We start from the raw sequence: 12,679 nt of genomic DNA, 5'->3' as shown, positions 1-12,679 counted from the left end.
TGATCTTAGAGGAAAAGCTTTTAGGTTTTCACCATTGAGTATGAAGTTAGCTGTGGGTTTGTCTTATATGGCTTTTATCATGTTGGGGTATGTTCCCTCTCTACCCACTTTGTTGAGAATTGTTATCATAAGTGGATGTTGAATTTTGTCAAGTGCTTTTTTGCATCGATTGAGTTGATCATTTGTTTTTTTCCTTCATTTTGTAAATATGGTGTATCACATTGATTTGCAGATGTTGAACAATTCGTGAATCCCTGGAATAAATCTCACTTGGTCATGGTGTATGATCCTTTTAATGTGTTGTTGAATTTGGTTTGCTAATATTTTGTTGCGGATTTGTGCGTGTATGTTCATCAGGGATATTGGCCTCTACATTTTCTTTTCTTGCAGTGTTCTTGTCTGGTTTTAATATCAGGGTTATCCTGACTTTGTAAAATGAGCTTGGAAGTATTCCCTTCTCTTCTATTTTTGGGAAGAGTTTGATAAGGATTGATATTAATTCTCCTTTGATTGTTTGGTAGAATTCACCAGTGAAGCCTTCTGGTCCTGGACTTCTGTTTGTTGGGAGGGTTTTGATTACTGATTCAATCTCCTTACTAGTAATGTGTCTTTTCAGATTTTCTATTTCTTCATGATTCCATCTTGAGAGAGTGTATATTTCTAGGAATTTATTTATTCTATGTCCAATTTGTTGGTTTGTAGTTGTTTGTAGTAGTCTTTCATGATTTTTTTGTATTTCTGTGGTATAAGATTTAACGTTTCCTGTTTCATTTCTGATTGTATTTATTTGAGTCCTCTGTTTTTTTCTTGTTGAGTCTAACTAAAGGTGTGTCAATTTTGTTTATTTTATTTTATTTTTGGCAGTTCAAAATTATTTACTGAGAATTCATTGAGAGCCAAATTCTTCTTGGTTATCCTGTCTTCCCTAGTTCTTTTTGTCACAGAGTTGAGGAAAAGAGTTCGCTCCCTACAGAGTCATATACAAAGATAAGTTAGGGAGCAAGATACTAAATTTTATTCAGTACTCTTTCCCAAGTTCTGTTAGAATCATTGTTTGTCTTGTACCCTGATTCAGTGGTTGGTTACAGGATGCATTTCAGTGTTCACTCAAATGCTGATTTTTATCATTTCCACTTCCTGGAATAGTACAGGTAGTCCTTGTTTATGTTGAGAATGCATTCCTGGAAATCACACCAGTTAGGGATCTGGTAACACAGATCACTTTCCCCCTTAAGATTAGTGTTGTAACTGAGGATTATGGTCCTTTTAGAGCTTCTAGAGGCTGCACACATTCATTGGCTAATGATCCTGTTCCACCTTTAAAGTGAGAAGTAGCTGGTCATGGCTTTGTCAAGATGTTTTTATAACTTTTATTGGTAGTTTATGTCTTTTCCCTATAATATGGCAGGAATTTCTTTTCACGTAAAGTCATATAGATGTCTTTTATGTGTTTTAATGTATGTTTAGCATTCATTTTATTGTTATATCTTAATTTATTAACCAAGTCCTTCTAATTTTTCTTGCGGTACGTGGACCTCTCACTGTTGTGGCCTCTCCCATTGCGGAGCACAGGCTCCGGACGCGCAGGCTCAGGGGCCATGGCTCACGGGCCCAGCCGCTCTACGGCGTGTGGGATCTTCCCGGACCAGGGCACGAACCTGTGTCCCCTGCATTGGCAGGCAGACTCTCAACCACTGCACCACCAGGGAAGCCCCCAAGTCCTTCTTGTTGGACATTTTAATGGTTTAAGAATATTTTTGCAATGATAACAATGTTAAAAGAAATACTTTACTCCAAAAGTATTGAACTCATTTATACCATCACCAAAAATATATGAGAAAACTTATTTCCTTACACTCAGATCAAAACTTGGAATTACCAGTATTTTTATGTCTTTGCTACTCTGATGGATGAAAGATGATATCACATTAGTTGGCATTTTTGTTGGTTATCTTTCCATTATTATTAGTCAGTGATTTTCTTTGGGATTACTTTTTCATATTATGCAACCGTTTCTTCTGTGGAGTTACTTTTATGTTTCTGGAGTGTGCTATTTCTTTACGTATCATGAATATTATCTCTGTGTCTCTCACATAGGTTGCAAATATTTTTCTTCAGTTATCCATTTGTCTTTTGACTTTGTATAACCTTCTGTACAAATATGTAGTCAACTCTCTATTTTTTATGCTTTATGATCTTGTGATGTCAAACAAGAAAAGCTTTCCACTTCAAGATTTAGATAATACTCGCACTTAAAGTTTTCCTATCACTTTTACATCTTTTTACACTTAAATCTAATCCATCTGTTCCATCTGAACTGCTATCATGCACTTATCCTTTCAGATAAACTGAACATTCTGGTTTTACATATTTTTAAATTTATTTTGGCCAAAAATGAATAATATGTATGGATTAATTTAGAAAGAATATTTTATCAATTTTGAGTCTTTCTATCCATAACAGAAATATGGTGTGCCTTTTCATATATTTGTCTTCCTTTATCTCATTCACAGAGCTTACAGATTCTTTGTATGATCCCTGCATATTTCTGAAGCCTTACAATATCTTTGCAGATATTCTTTCCAAAATTCTTGGGAAGAATTGGCTTTGGTCACATCCCTCACTTCTTATCAAATCATCATGGCTGAAGGTAGGCCCAGTGAGGCTACCAGTGAGGAACTTCCAATGAGGCCAGGAAAGGGGAGGGTATATAGGTTAGCAGTATACCAAATTCAACTCACATGACTAAGCAGAAATGCTGTGGATTGGCCTAAAAGAAAAAATGCTAGATAAACAGAGTCAAGTTCTTAAAAAACCAGAGAACAGCTACTATAGTTTTTTTTGTTTTTTTTCTTTTGCACAGTACGCAGGCCTCTCACTGTTGTGGCCTCTCCTGTTGCGGAGCACAGGCTCAGGATGCGCAGGCTTAGTGGCCATGGCTCACAGGTCCAGCCACTCCGCGGCATGTGGGATCTTCCCGGACCGGGGCACAAACCCTTGTCCCCTGCATCGGCAGGTGGACTCTCAACCACTGCGCCACCAGGGAAGCCCTACTACATTTTTCTAGACAGTTTTGTTCAGATATTGAGTTAATTAGTTGAACTATATGGGATTGTAGATAGTCTCGTCATAGACAGTAGATCTAGATAGGTTATAAACATTTTATTCACATAAACTTTCTGCATATTTCAAACCATAATACAACACAAATGTGAATACTATGGTATCAAAAGGAAAGTGAAGAATTTTATACCAAAGTTTTCTTTCTTTTTCTAAACCATGATTAGTCTAAAATACTGGCTCATCCCCATCTATGCATGTTTATGCCAGCCATATCCCCTCCTCTCTCCACCTTGATAATCATCACTTCTGCCTCCACTAATCAAAAATTAGCAAACTAGAATAAAGAAATGCAGCATGTCACAGCAAATCACCATCTTCACCAAGTTTTATGCCAGATTATTTTAGCTAATGTATATTTCTCCATTTTTATCTCTATTTTGTTTAATATTAATTTTTGCTTTATGTTTTTTTTTTTTTTTACTTGTGGAAACAGTGGTAAAAGAAGATTTTCACATTTCTTTATTTTGTCCTCAAATTAGATTTCACTCTCTCTCTTTTTGTGTGTGTATATCTTATATTTGTTATATGACACTGCTCTGGAAATTTTCTTGAGGCTACATTTTAATTATAGAATTCAAATCCAGTATTATTTGGGGGTTGTATATATGTGTCCAGAGACTTAGAATAAGAGGTAAAAATTAGATCAATATTTCTATTTCCATCTTGGGTCAGACCATAGCAATGAAGAGAACAAATGATCTAAAGACTAAGATTCAAGCTAGGTTACTATTATGATTAATTGCTTCTCAATGGAAATAAAAATGATGAATGTTAATCAGTAAATTGATTTTTATCGATCTGCAGTGATATATTGATATTTCTAACATTTCTGAGGTGTTTTCTTATACTAAGCAATAACATAACCTAAGGCAAGTAGCAGTTTATAGAAGAAAACCATTAACTTATATAGATTGATTTATAAGGCTCCTGTTTGTATATTTCAGGGAATACGGACTGATAAAAATTTAATCTCTAGTACATTTTATAAGCTATAAAGGAATATTCTACTTAGCTATGTATATTTGAAGGTGTACTACCTCAGAAATACAAAAGGGAACCTAGAAATACTTACGCTTAAGAGAAAAGGGGATGTTGTAAATTATTTAGAAATCAAAGATGTTCATTAAGAAACCAGAAATTATTGAATGTCAGGTATTTGGAAGTAATACCCTGAATATTATTGTATGACAACAGGTTGATTGTTTAACAGAGTTAAAATAGCAAATAATGTTATTTGTGAATAACCAGGATTTTTTGTTTGTTTCATTTTTGAAGAAAATAGCACAGTTGCAGTTAGAGGCATTTCTATTTTAATTAATTACTAGAAAATATTGGTTTTTTTCTTTTTTAATTAATAGAATTTATTTTCTAGAGCAATTTTGAGCTTCACAGCAAAATTGAGTGGAAAGTACAGAGAGTTCCCATGTATTCCCTCTCTATACATGCACAACCTCCCTCACTATCAACTTTCCTCACCATGGTTGTATGTTTGGTATAATTGATGAACCTACATTTGCACATCATTTATCACCCAAAGTCCAGAGTTTACATTAGGGCTCACCCTCAGTGTTGTACATTCTGTGGGTTTTGACAAATGTATAATGACATGTATCCACCATTGTAATATCATGCAGAATTGTTTCACTGCCCTAAAAATCCTCTATGCTCTGCCTATTCATCCCTCCCTCCCCCAAACTCCTAGAAACTACCAATCTTCTACTGTCTCCATAGTTTTACCTTTTCCAGATTATCATATAGTTGGAATCACACAGTATGAGCCTTTTCAGATTGACTTATTTCAGTTAATAATATGCATTTAAGTTTCCTCTGTGTCTTTTCATGACTCGATTGCTCTTGTATTTTTAGTTGGTTTGTTTTGTTTTGTTTTAGCAATGAATAATATTTCATTTTATGGATATACCAGTTTATTTATCCACTTACCTACTGAGAGACCTCTTGGTTGCTTCCAGGTTTGGCAATTATGAATAAAGCTGCTGTAAATATCCTTGTGTAGGTTTTTGTGTGGACATGATTTTTCAATTCATATGGATATATACCAATGTACATGATTGCTAGATAGTATATTAATAGTATGTTTGATTTTGTAAGAAACAGCCAAACTGTCTTCCAAAGTGACTGTATCACTTTGCATTCTCACCAGCAAAGAATAAGAGTTTGTACTGCTTGTTTTAATTTGAAATTAATTTTCTTGTTTTAATTTGAAATTAATTTGCTCTTGTTTCAATTTGAAATTCCCTAATAACATATGCTGTTGAACATCTCTTCATATGTTTAGTTGCCAGCTGTATAGTATCTTCTTTGGTAAGGTGTCTGTTCAGGTCATATCCATTTTTTAATCAGATTCTTTATTTTATTCTTGTTGAGTTTTAAGAGTTCTTTGTATATTTTGGGTAACAGTTCTTTATCAGATGTGTCCTTTGCAAATATTTTTCTCCCAGTCTGTGGCTTTTCTCATTCTCTCAAGGTTTTGTTTTTAGTATTGTCACAGATTTATTCTTTTTGTCAGTCTTCACTGTCATTGAAATGGGATCATAGGAGAGAGAGAGATAAACATGCGTGTTTAGTTGACTATTTTCCAGTTCCTTTTTAACAACAGGGGGTAGGGAAAAAACATACTCCTTTCAGAAATATTGGTTTATTTAAGTTTATTTTGGTTTTGTTGTCATTTATTGAGAGCTTTACTGTGAACCCCAATCAGTGATAAGTGCTTTTATATACATTCTCTTATTTAATCTTTACCTGATCCTCAAAGGCAGCCATGGCCATTTCCCTGTTTGAGAAAGGAAATTGAAGTTTAAGAAAGCCAGATAATTTGCCCAATTCACACAGCTAGTAAGTGACGGGTTTGAAAGCTAAACCTATAGTTGATTGTGCCAGAAACTGTATTCTAATAATCCTACATACTGCTTCTCTATTCCCTTTCTAAATTAATACCATCATTATCCATTTCGTTTGAATATCTAGTACATTTATCTGGAAGCACTTATCATTATTGCCTTTTATGGGTGAGGTACTTTCCTAGATGTTGAGTTTATACAGATGAATAAGACATGGTGTCTGCATGCATTCTTATCCTCTAGGAGCTCCTAGTCAAAGGGAGGTAGACAAATAAACTGTTCAATTACATTATAGCAAATGCTGTACACACAGTCCTACGGTAACCTAGAGGCTGGATATTTATGACACATTAGCCCATCAGTGTTCAAGGTTGAAATAAATAGAAAGTAAATATATTAAAATAATTTTTATTATTTTACACATAAAACAGGGAAAACGTTTTCTTTAATTTGGACTGAACAGAATGTGAGGAAGTACTAAATCACCAGACCTGAATGGAAACACTGGCCCGTCAGACTTGATCATACTCATCATCATTGTTCATCTAGTCATATCTCATTCCAGTACAGAAAGGTGATACTAATGAAGGCAAGTCAAACCAGTTGGGGTCTATCGGGGATAGGTAATGTGCTTTTCTCTTGTTTTCATTCTAGGCAAAATGCTTCACTTACCCAGGTAGGAGCAATTTGACTATTTTTTTTTTTAAGATCAAACCAAGGTATTAGTTTCCCTATCGTTTTTCTGAGTCTGAATATTACTCTATTAAAAAAATGACAATTCCTGAAGATTTTCCACTAGCTTTACCCTTTATTGGAAACACAGCCAGGAATCAATTTCAAAGGATCCATCTTTAACATGGTTTCTTAACTCTGCAGTAACCTAAGACTTTCAGAGTCAATTCCTGCCTAACATACTCTGAGAGAGCATGTCATTTTCGTCCCTTTTTACATCCAGGGGAAGTCAAAAATACCTTAAGACACCAAACATCACGAAGTGTGTTATATCCATACCATTATAATAAGTATTATGGCCTCATAGACTTTCTTCAGAAACAATCTGACTTTATAATGGACATATTTTACATCATAGAACTAAGTGATATTTTGTCTGAGGAAGAGGATTCAATGGCTTTCCTACAGGGAACTTTAAAATATATGAAAACATAAATGAAGATTAATTCTCTGTGTGTGAAACTGACAGGGGGTTAGATATTTTCATAAGGCCACCAGGTTTAAAAGGTAATTTAAAAAGTTAACTTGGAACCCTGGCTTCAGTGACAAGGGATAGGAATGGTTGATAAACTAGACAATAAGAAGCAACTCATATTTCTTGAACTATTAGAAGATTTTACCAAAATTAAGTAGACCAATTTCATAATGTTATATACCAACTATGACCATGCTAATGGTCTCAGAAAATAGTTTAAGAATTGTGTATGATAATATGTATGGCCTGGGATTATTTTGTTTGTGGCACACTTGTTTGGTTTAACATTTAATTAGCAAGACATGCGTGGGATCTTATTTCTTTGGTAAAGCTCAATGTACAGTTTAAAGATTGCAGAATGTCCTTTGTAACTGATAGGACCATACAAAGAGCAGAGATAAAGATACTGTGATTAGTGAGGTCGTGAATGTCCCTAATGTTCTTGTCAAAGGTTAGAAACAAAGCAAAAAAATCATATCAGCTATTTCTTTTATTATTGGCTGATGTGGGAAAACTGGTGAGTTGAAAAATGGGCAGTTATGAAACAAATATCACAATCATCTCCACAGGTAATTTTATCTGTGAAAAATTAGAAGATTTTTATAATTCCGGTTGAATTACTTGATTGTGCAAGTCTGTTTTGTATAAACACAAGTAAATAACAAGATGCGTGGTTAGGATTTAACCTCATGTCTCATGCTTGTTTGTGTAGCATGAAGTGAAACTGACTGGCTTGAACAGCCCAGGGAGTTATGTGTGTGGTAACTTGAGGAAACCACACTGTGAAACAAAAGGATGTTGAAAACGTTAGAAAGCAAAATTAATTTATAGCCTTGGCAGTTTTACATTGCTATTAAACACCATCACTTAACGCTATGAAAGCATGTATTTTCAGTATTTCAGTGTTTCAATAAGGCAACATCTCTTGGCGACCAGTTCAGTGATATAGAGATCTGCTTTCCTATGCTTTTCCCTCTTCTTACTCTCTATTATCCTCTGGAGTGATCTTATACACACTCATGACTTCAGTGATTGCCTGTGTTTTAATACTTCCCAATTTATACTCCCAGTCTAGTTCTTTATCATATCAAGGACATCCTGCTTACTGGATATCCTCAGTTGGATGCCCCGTGCATACCTCAAACACATCCCAAAGTACACTTATCTTTTCAGCCTCTGTGCTCCTGATCTCAGTAAATAGTACCATTATCCACACATACTGTCACACATGAAACCTCATCATTATCCTGATTCCTCTCTTTTTCCTACATCCAGTGGACCACCAAGACCTGTCAATTCTATGACCTGTGTCTAAAAACTGTCCACTTCTCTCCAATCTCAGTACTATTATAGCAGTTCAGGCCCTCATCCAGTTTCTCCTGGATTACTAATTTCTCCTGGATTACTAACAGTTTTCTAATTATTGAAAATACCACCTCTGTACAATTTTTTCAGGATGTCCTTATAATGAAGCAGGTATTATTATACTGTGTATTACACTCAAGCAGACTGTATGCCTATGCCTTGGTTATTAACAAAAGTTCGGCATTGGTCTTTAGTGTGAATGACTAATTTAGGCATAAAAATCTCATCCCTACATATGTCTAAACCTGTATATGTGTAATGTGTACATATTACCCTTCAGTGATTCCCCCATCTGAACTGTGAGGTCAGCTTTTTGATGGTTCCCCAAATAGGCCATTTGAGAGCTTTGATTTTAACTTCAGTTCTAACCCAGTATTAGACTGCTTTGATAGCTGGAGAACCATTTTCAGCTTATGCTAGGAATGCCAGACCAAGAGGGAATTAGGTAGGAAACACATTATGTGTGTGTGTTTTAAGGAATAATGTGTCTATTCAAGTTGAGGGTCATAATAATTTCCAAGAACTACTTCTTATTGGAGAAGATAGAAAAATAACACTATAAATTTTTTGAGAGTAGAATTTGTATCCCCCAGTCAGAAAATATTACTTTTCTAAATGTGATTGTTACTTTCCAGGACGTAAAAAAACATGTTCAGTACCATGCACCTATATCTCAAATAATGTGATCATAACTTAAACACATCTGTGTTGTTCAGTACTTCTATAGTGAGCTGCAGTGGGGACTCTCAGCTTGACCCATTTGAGTTAATGTACTTTTACTTATACATAATGTTTGATAAACACTCTGGGAAGATAGAAAGATGAATCAGACATGGCTCCCGCTCTGGAGGAAACAAACTAAAAATTGATTAAAAATAAATAAGTTAGCAGTATGCTCCTTCTAATGCAAAGGAATGATATCAGACCACTGATGCTTGATTTCATTCAGTACCAATATTGAGAACATAGTTCTTTAGTGCTTTCAACTTCTATAAATCTGACCCTAAGCCATAGGAAAAGCTATTGCTTTTGAGGCATAGCTTTATATATTGCAAAAGTCTGATGTTGGTTTGGCCTGTTTGCTCAACTATTTAACAAATTCAGTGAGTAAAACATGAATAATCGTTTAAACTGGTTATTTGGTATAGTTTTGAGTAAAATAATCATTGATTTTATATTATTTTTGTTGAGTTGGTTATTAGGTTATGACTATGTATTTTACTTTTTCTAAGCATAGTCTAATTGTAACTATAGTATTAAAAAGCAAAAATAAAAAATACCCTATGATGCTTTACGTATATATGTTCCAATATCCAGAAGCACAGGTCCATCAACAGAAACATGATGCTCATTCACAGAGAAGAAAGAGTGGAGCCACTTGTCAGCTCTGTGCTCCTCCTGATTGCAAGCAAGAGTGAAGAATTTTGAAGTTAACATGCGCAAGACACACTGCAAGTTCTAATGTAAATTATGAGAGTCTCTATGTCCTATGTTTCATTATAAATCATCCTCTTACAATATTTTTAATGAATGAACTATATCTTGTCATAAAAACAAAATGTAAAAGAGAGAAGTTGAAGATGACAAATATGATTATTTCAAGTTATGACCACATCATAATTTTGTTTCTGTATATAGAGGTTATTTAATCAGTGACTCTACTTTGCATAGCAAACTTTCTAAGATCTGTTTTACCACTTGAATATAATACCGTACAGATGGCAAGTCGACAAGAGTCAATCATAATCTTAATTGATTAATTGTAGGATAAAAATGTTATGAACTATACAAAAACATTCTATTTATATAGTGTACACATACACCCACAGTAAATACTTCTTTAATCTGATCTTGAAATTGATCACATTTAAAAGCAGAACCCTGTACATTAGCATGTTAAATAAATAGATAATAAACAGTGTATAGAATATGTGATTTATATAGTTACATATTTAAATATATACTACTTATATATACATGTAGATATTTAATTAATACTTTTATTAATATAAGTGAAATAATATTTCAGTCATTAAAATCTTTCTGACTTCTTGCCTAGTTGAACTTAAGATTTTGGCATGAATCTGATATTATTTTTCAGAATATCTTGGTGCTTGGTGTTTATTTAAGAAACTCTATGAGAGAACCTCCTATGTAGCAGCCAGATATTAATTCAGGTAACCATTCTGACAACCCTATACAGCAGAAGCTACTATAGTGCCCAGTTTGCAGATGAGGAAATTAAGTAGATTATTTTAGGCCAGACAGCTAATTGGCAGAATCAGGATTTAAAATTACTCCAAAACAGGGCTTCCCTGGAGGTGCAGTGGTTAAGAATCTGCCTGCCAATGCAGGGGACACGGTTCGAGCCCTGGTCTAGAGAGATCCCACATGCCATGGAGCAACTAAGCCCATGCGCCACAACTGCTGAGCCTGTGTTCTAGAGCCCACGAGCCACAACTACTGAGCCCGTGTGCCACAACTACTGAGCCCGTGTGCCACAACTACTGAGCCTGTGCTCTAGAGCGTGTGCTCCACCACAAGAGAAGCCACCACAGTGAGAAGCACATGCACCACAGCGAAGAGTAGCCCCCACTTGCTGCAACCAGAGAAAGCCCATGTGCAGCAACAAAGACCCAATGCAGCCAAAAATAAATAAATTAATTAATTAAAAAATAAAAAATATAAAATTACTTCAGAGCCCTTATGATATTGCTTCTATGTGGAATCTAAAGAAAGGGTACAAATGAACTTAGTTACAAAACAGAAGTAGAGTCACAGATGTAGACAACAAACTTATGGTTACCAGGGGATTGGGGAGGAGGGTTAAACTGGGAGATCGGGATTGACATATACACACTACTATATATAAAATAGATGATTAATAAGAACCTACTGTATAGCACAGGGAACTCTTTCCAATACTCTGTAATGACCTATACGGGAATAGAGTCTAAAAAAGAGTGGATATATATATATGTATAACTAGTTCATTTGGTTGCACACCTGAAACTAACACAACATTATAAATCAACTATACTCCAATAAAAATTAAAACAAACAAACAGGGCTTCCCTGGTGGCGCAGTGGCTGAGAGTCCGCCTGCCGATACAGGGGACACGGGTTCGTGCCCCGGTCCAGGAAGATCCCACATGCCGCGGAGCGGCTGGGCCCGTGAGCCATGGTCGCTGAGCCTGCGCGTCCGGAGCCTGTGCCTCGCAACGGGAGAGGCCACAACAGTGAGAGGCCCGCATACCAGAAAAAAAAAAAAAACAAAAAACAGCAAAAAAATTACTCCAGAGTCCACATGCCAGTTTGTAAGGGACTGGCAGTCATGTCGGAGCATTATTTGCTCAAATATTAATTAGACATCAAGGGCACAGGAAACGTTACCCAGCCCTTGGTAGGTTGGTGGGAAGACACTCAGGGACCCGGAGCCTCAGCTTCGCAGTGTCACTCTGTGTGAGATCCAAGAGTTAGAACCACATCTTACCTGCCCTCCCTTCCTCGGCCATGTCTACAGAGCGCCCTGACAGCAGGCAGTAAAGGGAAAGCTGGCATCAGACAGCAGCCCTTCTGTTTAGGGAACACAGAAATGACCCCTTTGTTATCTTTGACTGATTCCACAGCTGCCATGGTATTCAGTTAGCCATGGTTACAAACTGGGTTTTGTAGTCAGTTTGACTTTTGTAATTCTTTGAAGTCTCTGCTAGAACTAGAGATTTGAGTGTCATATCAGTTCCCCCGTTAATGATATAAATTTCTTTACAAATTGCAGTGTCAGCTTCTTTGACAAGCTATTGGGGACCGCTTTTTATTACTACAGGATGTTTTTCACTGTCTTCTAGAATTTAAATTAAAAATATATAGTTTCTGTTTGGGTAGTGATGATGAGTTTTAGGTTCTTTTTCACAAGCTTGGGGAAAACATTTTTCTGTCTTGAAGTGCAGGCTCATTATGCTGTAAGAGGAAATAGGGTTTTAAGGGACAATAACTGTACTTAATATGTAACTTTTTTTTTTTTCATTTTACCACTGAACCTTGAATAATAGAACTTAAGTGGTTGTTTGGAGTTAAATTATTCCTGTGTCTTGAACTGCTGTTCAAACACACTGAAATCATCATA

The sequence above is a fragment of the Globicephala melas genome, chromosome 7 (genome assembly GCF_963455315.2).
Source record: "Globicephala melas chromosome 7, mGloMel1.2, whole genome shotgun sequence".
In the NCBI taxonomy this organism is placed as follows: Eukaryota; Metazoa; Chordata; class Mammalia; order Artiodactyla; family Delphinidae; genus Globicephala; species Globicephala melas.
Note: the sequence above shows the minus strand (reverse complement) of the source record.